This window comes from Aythya marila (genome assembly GCF_965140915.1).
Source record: "Aythya marila genome assembly, chromosome: 4".
Classification (NCBI taxonomy): domain Eukaryota; kingdom Metazoa; phylum Chordata; class Aves; order Anseriformes; family Anatidae; genus Aythya; species Aythya marila.
The window spans coordinates 17,241,855-17,252,991 of NC_139045.1; positions in this window are offsets into that span (position 1 = coordinate 17,241,855).

The window sequence follows — 11,137 nt, forward strand, 5'->3', positions numbered from 1 at the left end:
TTTATTAAAGAACCTAATCCAGAATTGGAGGAAGTGTCCTTTTCATGAATTGAAAAGCAATTAGAAAATACCAAGCAAAGGATAGGGCTTCCTTTACCTTACTTCTCATGACAGAAAAACAAAATACAACAAAACAAAACAAAAACAGCTGGCACATTCCAAAAGACTGTTGCTGGGACCAGTTGAATTGATCAATGACCTTGGATACTGAAGTGCCATGCTGATGGGGTGAAAACTCCAAAAGAACCTCTCAAAAGGCAGTGAGAGGGCAAAAAGATGGAAGATGAGCATCAACGCACATAGAAAAAAAATAAAAATGAGTTATGCCTTATCTTGCTGCAACTCAGGAAAGGCCCCTATCCCAAGATGTGATCAAACAAACCCTGTGGGGAGAGGGAGAAAAAAAAAAAAAGTACAAAATTTAGCAGAAAACAAATACACAGAATAATGCATTTAGATCTCAAGAACTGCTAAGTTATAAAGCACATACAACCAGGCTTTAAAATATATACAGAAAAGCGTTAACAACTTCAAGATATTTTCCTCATGTATCAAAAATCTTAAGAAACTCTTATGATGCTAATGCACAACATTTTCTGAAGTGCTAGACTGAATGCTATTTGTTGTAAGATTTAAGTCTTTCTGTTATATTCATAAGAAGCTGATAACTCAGTTCCTGTCTTATTTCATAGGTGATCACTTCCAGCACTATGAATTTATCACCCTAACTATGGCATTCACAGTAGTCTGGGGACTGGTTTAGGTTTGATTTAAAGAACAAACTAAAGCAGTGAGAAACAACACAGCTGTAGTACAAGCAATAGAACTGCATGTCTACGCACAACAGGCAATACGGATTCCTCCATTTCTGACGGGTGCTCTATCTTATGGTACTTGGCCCATATGCTTCCTCCCCACCCCCTGGGTTTAAGTACTTTCCTATGGACCTTAGCAAGCATTTTCAAAAGCATTAGTTCTGTTCTCTTCCAATTTTGTGTACCAGCAGCTTCTTCCTTGTGTCTTTTTTCTATATCATATGCCTTTGAGTTTTTACATGTATCCAGATGAAGTCTGAGGAAGCATACCATACATTTATTTTGTTGCACTTAGTTACTTTATTTAGATGTTGATGTAACTGGAATAACATATATTATCATTAAAGGAACAGTTTAGTTAGAAATTCTGGCAGTTATTCTTATAATTCTTTACGATAAATATATATAACTGAGCATGATTTTGCTGTTTATGTCTGGTAGTACTGAGTAAAAAGACATAAAAAAAAAAATACATATATATAATCTTACCTCTAATGAAAATGTAAAATAGATGTGTTCTTGCATATTCACTTATAATAGAGTAGACATTCACCTATGCACAGTCCGTATTGTTTTATCAGGATCATTTTATGTTCACCTCAGAGGTATGGATTCATGGCTACACTAAGAGCTATAGCAGTTCAGAACTCAGCGTCTTCTGTGTGACAAACCAAATCCAACATCATCTTGAACAAAGGTTAGGTCAAATGACATGTCTTCTGCTTTCTTTGACATTGTCACATAAAAAAAGTATCTGCAGGTAGAACAAACCTTTACAGAGTGTTTTTTAACTTGATGTTACCTATGCTCAAAATCAAAATTCCGTGTTCTCTGTTCACCCCAGTTAGCTATAGTATTATGCAAGGTATAGATAGAATTAATAAGAAAACCATATATTTTTCCTTGCGTGTTGCAGTAAGTGCATAATGTCAAAAGAAGCATCTTTCCATATTTTCAAGGGAGGTTTGTATTCTGCGTTAACAGAGTACATTTTATCTGAGATGAGTGACTTCCGTAATAACTAGGTTGTGTATTGGTCCTCTAAATTAGAATTTAATTAAATAGGGAATATTTCTCTGGTTCATTTTTAGCCTTTCTGTCTTGCATTTTAAAAATTGTTCAAAAGTATAAACAGTAACAAAGTCTCAGAAGTTCCCAAGTTGCAAAGCTTTGCTTTATCTTCTAATAGTTGCACTTTTGCTTTAGGAGTCTTACTCTAGAGAAAAAAAGAGCCTCAAGGTAAGTCATTACTAAGGAGCCCTTCAGGCAAAAACAATGGAATATATGAGTGTATCCAGGCTGCAGTGCACACACTTCCACGGGTATTTATTTCCCCTCTGGTAGCATGTGGTGCAGAAGTTTCATTCTCTATGTTTAAGGATAGAGATCAGTAAGCTTTATATTACATTTAAAGAAGAGCTTTTTGAGTCCTATTCAGTTATAGTTTGTTTAGTCCTGGTATGCATTTTCATCATCAATGGATTCATTTTGCAGAATGAAGGTAAACAGAACAGTTTACTTATGGGAAAATATTTTCATTGGTCAAAGCTAGTGGAAGCAAAGCTAGTGGAAGTTATTGTAAGTATGAGAGAGAGCTTTTAGCCAGTCTTTGCCTTTTTCTGGTGGGGACATGTTAACATGCATATCTCAAGAGGGCTACCTACTACCAACACATCTGGTGGCAAGTAGTAAATCACCCCGATATTGAGCCGACTTGGCCATACATCTGTGTCAATAGTGCTCCCTTCAGTCAAGGTATTTGGAGCTAGGAATATTTGTACCTGTTGCAGAATAGTCTTATAATTACTATACTTACTCTCAATTCTTCTCCCCACCTTCCCTTTGGATAGGTCATGGAAGGTTGATGGCCCTGCTTCCATGTTACTTCAAATCCTAATCAGCTAATTGTTGGTCAGATGCTCCATTTCCCCAGGCTCTAACTCCTGCCTCAGCAACTTGCAACTCAGCAACTTTTATGACCAAACTACAGGTCTCTGCTTTGAGTTGTGCTATGACTTTTCTCAGTTGCATTCATTTCAGATGTGTTCAGCCTCAGCCCAAAGCTGTTCTGCCCTCCACATTATTTCTTACTGCTAGAACACAGATGGTCTTCTCCTAAGATGATCATGGCTCAGGAGAGGGCTAGGCAGGCTCAGTTTTCCTTGCCCTTTGAAGCAGAATAGTCTTTCACTTTTCGTGTTTTATATATTATAAAACCATAAGAGGAAACAAAATTCAAAATCAGCCTCTGCTACATGGTGTCACATCAGTCCATAGACAGAGGCCTTCCTACAGCCCTGTTTCCTACAGTCTAGAAGCCCAGTTTTGCTTCTGGTGGACAGGCTGAAAGTACAACAGAAACAGATTTGGGGAGAAAAAATAAATAAATAAATTGCAAACTGCATTTTTCATGTAAACACTACCATTATTTATACCTAAGATCTTCAATTAACATGTCGTGCCACATATACTTAAATACAGAGGACATGTAGAAAGTGAAGAGTATATCCAGTTCTCACACAAAAGCTGGCTCAAGAACCTTCTCAAAGGAAAATGAGATCTCCTGCTGTGTGTGTCACTCCTTCCCCCAACTGGTTCCACAGAAAATTGTGCAAGCCACAGCCACACACATCACAGCAAACCTTAAGAATACATTTTAGTTCACAAAATAAAAACAGCAGATTCATGCATTCACACAAGTACGTCCTGGTATTAAGTGAAACCACTATCAATCAGCATCATTCAAAATTTGACCACCACAGCTTTGGATACAGCACTTGTCATGTTTTAAACTGTTGCAAAGTCAGAAAAATCTTAAGGGAGCAAGAAAATTAGTCTGAAGTGCCTTAATTATTCAAATGTCCTATTATTTTAAAGCAAGACCATATGCATTCCTAAGACTTCAATCCCTACATGCCTGCATAGGCTTCCATTCAGCTTCCTTTCTTGTGAAATCTTAGGTGTATTGAAAATCCTTAAAAATTTACTGTTCCTTTACAAAGCTCTGTACTGCTGTTAGTGTACAAGTAGCATCATTATTCTCTCTGAAGTGGCAGAGTACTTTCAAGTGTCATTCACACTGAGGGATACCTGAAGAAGTGCATTAAAAGACTTTGGTTTCAATTGGTCATGCTTTCTGGGTTACTCTTCCTTCAAACACCTCTTATGTCTGATTCATTTCAGGAAAACATTAACATTTACTGTCATTACAGGCCTAAGTAGATATTTGTCATCCTTTTGAGGGAGGGAATTTCCTTTTTGCAGGTCTCAATTTTTGTGACACTAATATAAATCAGTGCTGAATGGTGCTCTAATATGTCATGCATTAATAAAGACAAAAAATTGGACAAGGTAAGAGAGATAAATGAAGATGTGTAATACAATGCTTTGATACAGACTAGCATTCAGCACAAATTATAGGTGGGGTGGGGCAGCAGCAGTTCTCTCAGGAGTGTCAGAAATCTAAAAGGCAAAGCTCTGTTGCTCAATATGTAGATTTAGAATATTCTTATGTGCTGGATTTAGAGACAAATTACAGCTACAAAATGTATTCTTGATGCATAGCAGGGTCTCAGGGTCTCATACTATCTGCATTTTACTAATGAGTATATTCATACAGTCTTACCTGTTTTCCATGTCATACTTCCCAAATCAAAGCTTATATTGTGAAGAAATAATTGAATTAATATTATATTAATATTATTTGCACTTTAATATGCTCTGCTGATAATCCTTTATTTAAATCTACATGTAAGTTGCAGTCAGCAGTATATCGTATTCAGGTAAGTAATTGAAAAGTTTGCTCTTAAGTAACATACCTAATGCCATGTTTGTTGTAAGGAACTGGTGGCACTTGGTGCTCAGTGCTGTAACCAGCATGAAGAACCCAACTGCAGTGTTTTTAGACGACAGAAGACACACACACAGGTTTTTGTATCATACTGAGTAAGGAAATGGCTAGGAAGAGTTCATTCAGCCCGTGCTCTGTAAGGAGAGGATGCTGCAGGTGATTTGAGCTTAACAAAACATCTACCTTCAGTGTTATTACTTTCACCAAGGGAAAGTTTATCCATTTCCAGATAGCCATAAAAGAAACAGTATCCAATGGCCTCTACTGAAGAAGATAACCAACTTTCTAAAATAATTAATTCGGCTCACCAAAGCAGAAAGTGTAGTTGCCTTTCTAAATTGCCTTCGGCATGTTGTTTGCTACATATGCCACCATCACCTCTCTGCTGGATTAAATGTAAATAGTGCAATTTACAGTTGATACAGGGTACTGAGTTACACCACTCACACAACCTAGACAAAACAGTCTTGTGTTATCAATACTGGTTTATTATTAAATCTAGAATTAATCTCCCAAACCAAACAGTTCCATTAGGTAACTCTAGGTGCAGAAGAACCACAACATCTATTGTTTGCTCTCAGCACTGAAATACTAGAAAACTGAAGGAACAGCAGTACAGTCTTATTTTTAGTTGTGATGGGGATTTGATTTCGACTATATCAAAACCCAATAATAAGCATACTTCATTGTTTTTAGAGTCAGCATTTTTCTTCAAGTAATAACTTGTCGGTTGTTGTGGCCTTTCAGAGCAGCACCAAATACCACATCTATTATAGAGCTATAGGCCAAAAATTATGCAGAGAGGTACAGATGCTCTAAACCTTGAACCTGTGAAGGTGTACATACAATCACATCTATGTAACACAATTTTGTGTGCTTAAGGAGGAGTAGATGCATATATACTCAGAGCCATTAAGGAAGGTATTTAGGTGGGCGTGCATAAGGTACAAGACAGGAAACTCTAACCACATCAGTTGCTGAACTGGGGATTGGAGAGCATTTTTTTAATTTTAATTTTTTTTTTTTTATTCCTATGTAAATATAATGCTTCCTAAACATCTTGAAATGAAAGGTAATGTTCACACATACAGTATTACTCTTTTCCGATTATTTTTATTTTTAAAAATCAGTACTCAATCTTCAAGACAAACCTCTTCACCTCACATTCACAATTTGTACATCAATATAAAGCATAGCATTGTTAAATCCAATGCAGTATGAAGCGCTGAAAATTTATTGACATTTTACTCTCTTTTTTAAGTGCAGCTAATCATTAAGATGAATAACTGTCTCTTATTGTTACTTTTTTTTTTTCTTGAATTACTATGCTTTTCTGTACACAGTTTTTCTTCATCCTATCCAACATAACAACAAGATTCAGTAAGAATTATTCAGCAAACATTACTTATACCCTATAATGCCTCATTCCTTTAGCAGTTCATTGCTCTAAATTATATAAAACATGTATACTATCTATTCTATTTACCCTCAAGAAAACATTAATTTAAAATCAAATCTGATTGCTGTTGACATGCACACACACACACAAAGGAAAAAAAAAAAAAAAAAGACTATACTACACAATTAGTCATGTTCTCGGAGTAAATATTTTAGGACTACATGATATACATGTAGGATTAATTTGGTTTGTGGATCTGATGCATGGCTTTCTATGTAATTAGGATTACAGCATTATGAGATACATAATAATGAATAATCCTGGCTTATAAAAGCAACAGTTGCATTTTACATGAATCTTTTCTTATGCAAAGTGCTTGTCTTCCTCCTCAGAAATAATTGATTACTTAGCAGTTTGCTCAGTTTGGTAGACTGCTGGGCTGTGCTCTAACTCACTCATGCTTCCAGAGGGCACACATTTGCTCTAATTATCAGAATCATCTTCAAAGTCCTAATCAAAAATGATATGGCAAGAACAAGAATTTGTACTTCTGATAAAGAGATTAAATCAAGCTTAAAAGTTTCATATGAAAATGCAATTTTTTATTTACAAGTTATGGCTCCGATATCAATTATTTCAGTTATTACTTTCAACACAGTAAGCATGTGAAATATAAAATGAAAGCAGAATAAGCAACATGAAGCAGAAAAACAGACCATTTCCAGTTAGAAATGCAAGTTGTGAGTCCCTGATATTTCCAAGCAGATGTGAGCTCAAGAAAATGATAACGTTAACTGGAATGTGCATAAATAAAAATGTATTGGTCAAAATTAAAACAAAAAAGGAACCATTGAATCCATATACTCGCCCTATATACTATCTGCACGTAGTTTTCATGGATATTAGGACAGATGGTACAGGTTGCTTGCTCAATTTATATCTACTTGTTTGCTCAAGACATTAAGGCAGCTTTGCAGTTGGACACAGCCCTGGGGACAAAGACATCACATGCTGCCTGAAAAAGAAACCTGCTGACACAGGTTTCTTACAGCACAAGGTCGGGCAGCAGGCTGGGGAGAGACCAAGCAAGTTGGGAACCTACCACATAGATTTACAGTACTCTAAGTAGAAGAGAGCAGATCCACAGCTAAAACTCAGAAGAGAGATTGCATAGCTTATTGCAACCCAGGGGGGTCCTAGGAGGAAACCTAGGAAGAAAATTATCCATCCTACAAGGATACAGAGGGCAAGGTAACATGATTAAATAACTCATCTTTTGTTCCATTTTATGTAACAGGTCTGCATTCATCTTTGGAGTACCTTAATAAAATTCACCCTTTAAAGATCGCAAGCTCTTTGGTATCCTGACTTCAAGGAAAAGATAGAAACAACACAATTTTAGCTATCTGTGATCAACTTATCGAAATCCCATCTCAGGCAGACACGGGGCATGAAATGATTTTGCGTGTCACACACAGCAGCTCTCACAGAGGAAACATATTAGTTCATATCTGTCTGCAGCACAACACAAAGATCTGAGTCCACAAAACATGCACTGAGAGCTTTGATAGAGAAAGCTATCTAAATTGCAGGTGATATGTGCATATCTGGGATAATTTTCACAAGCCAACACAGTGCCGGAAATGGGGTGAAATCCTGTGGCCATGCCTCTGTCCTCCAGAAGAGCCTCTCCAGGCAAAGAGCAGATTCATAACAGCTCTCTGGCACACCATGGCCACACATTACTGTTGCTCATGAAATCAATATCCTCTGCATCCCTGAGGCTCACTCATCTCTGCAAAGCTTTAGCTTTGCTCTCTCTCTCTGTCCTGCCTCTTCCTGCGCTTTCATCCCCATCAGGTAAGCCAGTGGCCTGCTGCTCTGCCTCATTCTTGAGGTTAACCCTGGTCTCACATGGCATGTTTGGAAAAAATTAGCATCAGCTCTTTTATATTTGAAACACTTCCTCTAAACTATGCATATTAATCAATATAGCGTCATTTGTATAATTAGTAAATAAATAGATATATTTTGTTGGCTGATTTATTAAGGTTCTGTTCTGTTCAAAATAGAGGATGGTTCTGGAACTCAAAACAGAGGCTTTGAAACCATCAATAAGATTATAACAGTGAAAGATATCAGTTGCACTTCCTTTTTTTCTTCTCTCTCTCTCTCTTTTTTTTTTTTTTTTTTTTGGTTGACATCATTGCACTTACTAATATATCTGAGCTATTGCCAGAGTCTCTTGCAAAGGGTGCATTCATTAAATTTTAAAGCTTGGGTGTGCGGTGAGAGACTGCCTGTGAAATGAAAGCTCTGTTCTAGTGAGATTCAAAGCTGAGTACAAGCTCAAAGGAAAATTGCTTCTCTTGTCAAATCCTTGTTAAAATTTTGAGCAGATTTCTGCTTAATCATCTTCAAATTCACTTGGAGATGCTTATTTGTAGCAAAGGCAAAGCTACTATTTATTGTTGAACCTGGGCACCACTTTCAGGTTGATTGTCAATAACTGGATACCTTAATCTGAGACAGTCCTGAAAGTGCCATGTTTTTGTGACTTAAAAATAAATAAATAAATAAATCTGCAGAATACTACCTATAAATAAACATAAAACTCCTAGACTTTGGCTATAAATATATAGTTAGAAAAGACTTCTCATGGGCTTGTTGAGAGATTATTTTGCCTAATACTTTATCATTAAATGTACTGAGTTTTTTTCCTTCTTTGAACTAATTACCTTTGATCTAATAGCTGGTATTTAATTAAGACTAATGAAAAGGACAAAAAAAATCAAAAAGGGAAGATTAATGGTCACACCCTCACATGTAGGTTGCCCTCTGACAAGGTCTGCAGCTTTTTCAGTGTGAATCCATTTGATGGACTTACTGTCTGCCTTTACTGCTCTTGTCCAATGTCACAGGAGTACAGTCCATCAAAGTAACTGTTCACGAAGAGGTATGTTGTACTGGTGCTAGCTGCCAGGGTGAGAAATGAAGTTACGCTATTAAACAACACAGTGGCTGAATCCTTTTCCTTCTCTTCACTTGAAGGTAACTGAGAAAAGGATTAAGAAAAAATACTAACAATGCTAAAGAATGCTACTGCCCTCACAACTCCCATTGTTAAGTTCTTTCATCCTTTCCTAATTGCAAAGAAGGACTGGAATATTTGTTGGAATGAGAATAAAAATGCAATTTCAGCTGCCGAGGGGACTGAGCCCACAGCTGACATCCTGCAGTTACACTGATCACTACAGGACTACCCAGGTGGATGTTGCTTATCTGCTGCAAAAGCTCTTGCAGAGTCCCTACAGGGATCTAGCACAAATCTTGGTGGCCACTCCAGTCAGCACCCACTCTTCTTTTCCCCTGGTACCTCCTGTCCTCACCCAAATCGACACATTTCTCATGTTGCATCCTACAAACCTCACTGATTCTCTAACTCATAGAAGGGCAGGCCCTGAAGTTGTCAAAACAGAGAAAAAAGAATCTGAGTTCTTTCTATGAACATCAAGAAAAAGAATGAAAGTCAACAAAGTATCTATTATAGAAAAATGAGCAAGTCACAGTTTTAGTTTGCCAGTGCAGTCTGTGAGATGGGATGACCAAGGAAAATGAAAACTTTTAAATGTCAAAATCTGAGCCCACTGGGAACTATTGAATCAATAAAATCAGCTGAATCAATAAAATAAATGGAATGGAATGGAATGGAATGGAATGGAATGGAATGGAATGGAATGGAATGGAAAAATAACAAGAAAACTAAAATAAACCAAGGAAACACCAGCCCTTCTATATTAAATATAATAAATTAAATGCTGGAGTCAATTCACTATAAATTTTCTACTGAATTCAGTGGTGCTGTTCATCAGCTGTGTATAATAAGCCCTAAAAGGGTAATAGAATTGATATAATTATCCATCGTTTGCAATTACACATAATTCTTCTGGGAATATAATATATGTTGGAAAAATTTGACTATAGAATTAGCAATTGTGTAAATATTTCAAGGAAATTAACTTAAATTCATAAATAGAATTGTATTATGTGTTTTAAAAAAGTTTTCTTAAATGCTTGATAACTTTTTTTTTGTTCGTTATATTATACATTTATAAAATATATCTTACTGTAAGAAATATCTTCCTTCTCCCATTCTGTATGTTACTTTTGGAAAAAAAAATCTGGTCAGTACATAGAGAAAACTAATTTAAAAATCCATAAAATCTGCTTCTAAAAACAAACAGACAAACAAAAAACACAACTGTTTATGCTAATAGTATGTTTAACAGTGCCTGCATTTGTTATCTTATCTATATGTTCCTAAAGCAATAATCTGTATAACCATTTGGCATAAATTGATGAGGTAGGGATCAATAACCAGTCAGCCTTTTTTTCTGATCTTTTTCCCCTCTGATCACTGTTCATACAGCAACAACTTCCCTACCATTCCTTGATAAGTGTTGTTTCCCAAGTAACGTCTTTTTTCCTCCCCAAAATGTCCTTCATGTTTCATTGCACATTTATTTTCACCTGTTGCTATTGTGGTCTCACCTCACATGCAGCATGTAAATGTATGCAGCTCCTGGAGAAAGAGCTGGAGAAAATGCCCCCCTCTACTCAGAGTGCCACAGAAGTAACTGCATGATCCTTTTTGAAATATTTTAAAATATTTCTGACTGGGAATTCACAACAAAGTTTCATGGATTTGGAATTTGCTCCTTCAATTTCTAGCCTGATTCACCTTTTGAGAAAGAGAAGGGTAATGCAATGATTTTGAGCTGCTACAAGTAAGCACCAAATTTTCAGATGTTTATTTTCTAAACACGTAAATATTACCACTAATCTAAGGACATCTGCCGTATTTTGTCTGCACCCCATAAAGTTGTGTTGTTAAAAAACTTTTTTTTTTTTTTCCCCCCAAAGGCTTTTACAGTTGTTTGACAAAGTAATGCCTACATTTGTCTCTTGTAAAGGGTCTTGGGATCTTTGACACAGGAGCATGCTAAGCCTTATCTTAACTCTACTTTCATTCTGTAGGAGGTTTGTCCATCATTGATATTATCAGAATTACTT